This window comes from Leguminivora glycinivorella, chromosome 4 (genome assembly GCF_023078275.1).
Source record: "Leguminivora glycinivorella isolate SPB_JAAS2020 chromosome 4, LegGlyc_1.1, whole genome shotgun sequence".
NCBI lineage: Eukaryota > Metazoa > Arthropoda > Insecta > Lepidoptera > Tortricidae > Leguminivora > Leguminivora glycinivorella.
The window spans coordinates 1,132,152-1,136,592 of record NC_062974.1 but is presented as its reverse complement, the minus strand read 5'-3'; positions in this window follow the sequence as shown (position 1 = coordinate 1,136,592).

Sequence of the window (4,441 nt, the reverse complement as noted above, 5' to 3'; positions counted from 1 at the left end):
TCAAAATACAGGAAACAGTGTGAATTTCACGAAAGTTATTCTAGAAAAACTTTTAAAAATGTGCATGGTCGTAGAAAAAGTGTTGTATGCAACGGTGTTTGACTGAGTCAAAAAATACTCGTGGCGTCTTTATTAACTCACGCCACTCGTCTTTTTTGACCTCCTTTAAACGCTGGAAGCTTAAAATACTATATTGTACCAGAAATACAACTCAATAAGAAATAAAAATGTTTATAATTTGTACAAATGCGAACTTCTCCTTTTGGGTGTTGTAGGGTAAACTCGCCTCATTCGGTGACACGGTAAAACTATCAAAAATCGTCTTTCAGAATAGTGCTTCAAAGCTTGTATCACCTAATTGACAACGTTTCAAAATTTTCAATGTCCCTAAATCGAAAACCATTTCGAGATATACGCTTGTAGATCACATAAATAATTTTTTTATTTTTTTTTCCGTATTTTTAGTACATAAAATCTTAAAAATAGTTTAAAGGGGAAGTGACGTCAAATAGCTGATTTAGAGCTGCCACTATAACAAAAAAATCTTCCTGTTGGGATGTCACTTGAGTTTGACAGTGACACTTATCACAGTTCGTAGCAAAAATATTAAAAATTTCATGGCTTAGTCTATGCTCTCTTAGCATCAGCACCTGAGTGCGATTTATTTGCTGGCAGATGGAGTGCTGTGCGCGATGAATTATTGAGGTTCTGCAAGAGGATGGATGTACGTCTTTCAACAGTTTATCATGTATAAAAAATGTTTTATACTTGTTTTTAGTTTTTAGTTTTGCAGTGATTTAGTATTTAATACTGTCATGCTGTATCACTATTTTTGAAATAAATAAATAAATAAATAAATGGTTCGTAGTCATTCACTATTGGTTGACAGTGTCACTTGACAGTCAGACATATCGGACTGTTTGAGCTGACTGCTAAAACTTTTTTTTTTAGAAATGATTTTGTCGTTTTCTTAGGTGTTGGAAACAACACATGTGACGTCACGAAGCTGTGTCTTGACGTTTGTAACTTACGCTCTTTCTGCTCGAAGTAGTAATAAGAAGCGATATTCTCATTAAAATAGCAGTTTTTGGAAAAATAAAAAAATACGTGTATCTTTTAGTACTTCTTTCAAACCAAACAATAAAAAGTAGTACTCAAAAATATGAAATGTTGTCAATTAGGCGTATCACCGAATGAGGCGAGTTTACCCTAAGTTGTCGATCTGAATATTGACTAGTCTTTCGCACCTATTGTTAACTGTACTAGTTCAATAGCCCCGTAGTTTCCTGTACGTAGTGACGAATATTCTATCGTGATTCATTTCATTCATCAAGTTAATTGTGCGAAGGTTCTGACGAGCGCAGCGGAATGTCATTGTTTTTTTTTAGATGTTTGAAATGCTTTACATGAGGTTACTTGTAAAGCTTGAACATAGATATTACTTAGGTACCTGCTATGCTTCATTGATTCAGCTAGTATTAGGTAGAATGATTTAGGTAAAAATATGATTAATATTCAGAAAAAGATGATTTAGAAATACTTACCTAATTTTACTACATTATTATTCAATTAAATACCTGAGTGGAAATCTGTTGGAAGTGAATCGAAAGAATTGAGGTTTCTTTTGAAATATGCCCAATTCCCACTAAGAAAAAAAAAGTAGTATGTAGTAATTAGTGACCATATTTTGGATACTAGTCAAAACCTAGAACATTTATATGAAACGGTTAACTTTTCGGGGGTTTAATTAAGGTCATTTTATAGATTGGTAAGGTTAGGTAAGGTTTGTTTTTTGGCAATCCTGAAAAGTTACGCGTTTCTGAGAAAAATCAAATGTATAAACAATGGCCTGCCGAGTTTCTTGCCGGTCCCATAGTGGATACCCCCCTCCAACTGAGGCGGGACTGAAATCTTCTCGAGGCTGAGGCGTAGGGTTAGAGCCGGCGTAGCTTTATTTGACGTTCATATGCGTATTGTAACATGCCTACTTGGAAAATAAATATTTCATTTCATTTAATTTAATTTTATATACATTCTGTTGTCGAAAAGTATGTCGCTCTCGCATAGGTCTGTTTAGCAACCAAAAACGATTATCACCTGAATAGTCTACATGCAGTTGCAAAAAAATGCAACATCATGCGGTTTCCAACCGTCTTGGCCACAGACAAGAACCTGAGAAAACTAAGTTATAAAAAAAAAAAATACAGGTTTTTAAAACATTCCTGTGATTTTTCTGATAGCGATGTTTATTTTGACCGATGCACAAAACGAAACTAGGTGTTTATAAAACTGATTTCGGAAAGTTTATTTTCAATACGAAATGGTTACGTTTCGTTTCGCAATGAAACAACCCAGCACCTCAGTTTAAATAAATTTAGACAAACTCAATCCTGCTATATAGACATTATTATATGTAAAAACTGTTGAAACATAGGACCTAACTTTTCTGCCAAAATAGCACAAAAGTTGCAAAGACATAGACCAGAAGTTGCCAAAGACAGGAACAAAGTTGCCAAAAATACGACAAAAGTTGTAAATTGGCAATACAGCTCGCGGTCTCCTTGAGCAAACACTCATTCACAGAGACACCGCGCTCCGTTAGATTGCGCGGTGGAATAAAATAGAAATACGACAGTTTTTCTTTCATTGGCATTTCGATTGATAGCTGGAGGGAAAAAATCTTGGACGATCGGTTGGAGATGAGTGTTTAGAAATTATTTCACTGGGAGCTTTAGATAGTCGTAAAAGTAACATAGCACCTAACAAACAAACTCATCTTCACCAAAATCTAGGTCGCAAACTTTAAAAAGGTCATTGCCAATATGCTTAAGTCATGTGGGCGATCTACGCTGCCTACTCTGCGTGCTGAGTCAGTCGGATCATGTAGGAAGATTGGCTAATTGTAGGGTACAACTGTTACCTGTTGTAGATGTTAATATTTCATTGTAGGTTTATGTGTGTACCTAGTACTAGCACCTAGGCGATTTAAACTGGCTACACCCCGAACAGTAAGTAAGAATGCTAATCTTTGGACCAACAATAGGTTAATATGAATTGGAGATAGCACAGTGTTATGAAGGATGATTCTTAAACATATTTCAATAGAAAATAGTTTTTATATACTTAGAATACTTTCTTAATAGTTGTTTTCTCTGTACGCTGTCATTACTAACATATAGACACATAGGAAACTTAACGCATATGAAAAATAACCCTACTTTTGTCAAAATCTAGTTTTGATATTGGATTCCATGAGTGATAGAGGGACCTCCTCAAATGTCATCTACTTAATCTATTTATTACGATATTAGTTTTTCCTGACCTTAGTTTACACAACTTCATTACGCATATTATAATGCGTTTAATCTATAATAAAAACCACTTATCTAGAAACGTTTAGTAAAGACTTTCCTATACTTTCTTTAATCACCGCAGCTTTCTGCAAAGTTATTACATTTTAATCATTCGTTATAATCATAAAGGTATAATCTTTATAACCACAATCTTCACTGCATGGCCATCTTAATGTGCAATAATATATAAACGATTTTGCATTTTCTACATTTGCAATAAGGTTTAGGAATTGTGGATGAAATAGTTAGAATTGGAGCGGAAGTTTGTAAACTAGGTTTTGTTGCAGTTAGTTAAAATTTAAATTCCATTGTAAGTGTTGTTGTAGATAAAGTAAGGTAAAGATAGTTCGTTCATATGGAAACATCTTGTTTGATATTTTATGTCGATCACTATCAGATTTTTAACCACGTTTTTAAAAATAAAATAAAATCTCTTTATTTCAGGTCACCATTAGTCCATACATTGATGGATTGCACTTATTCTACTTAAATTTGTTTTTTATTATGCAGAAACGTCTGCGACCGATAATAAAATGCCTGTTAAGATCTATTCTTACGGGTAGATGTTTGCTATAACGCCACCCTAAGTCCGTTTTCACATTATCCGATCCGATATCGGATGTCGGAAGGATTTCATACACTAAATCCAAGATGGCGCCTGTAATGTATGGGATATTGGGCTGACATCCGATATCGGATCGGATAATGTGAAAACGCACTAAGGCGGTTGAGAATTGAGGGAAGGGTTAACTGACGATTCGCCAAAAAACGTTTTCCAAAGTTTCACATCCCAAACTATTATTCCCAAAGTATCGTTTCCCAAATAAACGTTTGGCAAAACAACTTTTCGCAAATTGACATTTAGCAAAACTTTTTTTGGCAAGTATTTGTTTGGTCAATTTTAATTTTACCAAATATTATTTAGTAATGTATTGTTAGCCAAAATTTCCATTTCCCAAATCATTAAATGGCGCACTAGAAATTTGTTTGTTGATTTTAAAGTTTGTGTCCAAGATTTTGATTTTTTTTTGAGGACAATAATTATAGTAAGTACCTACATTAGTATTTCTATTATGGATGGGAAGTAG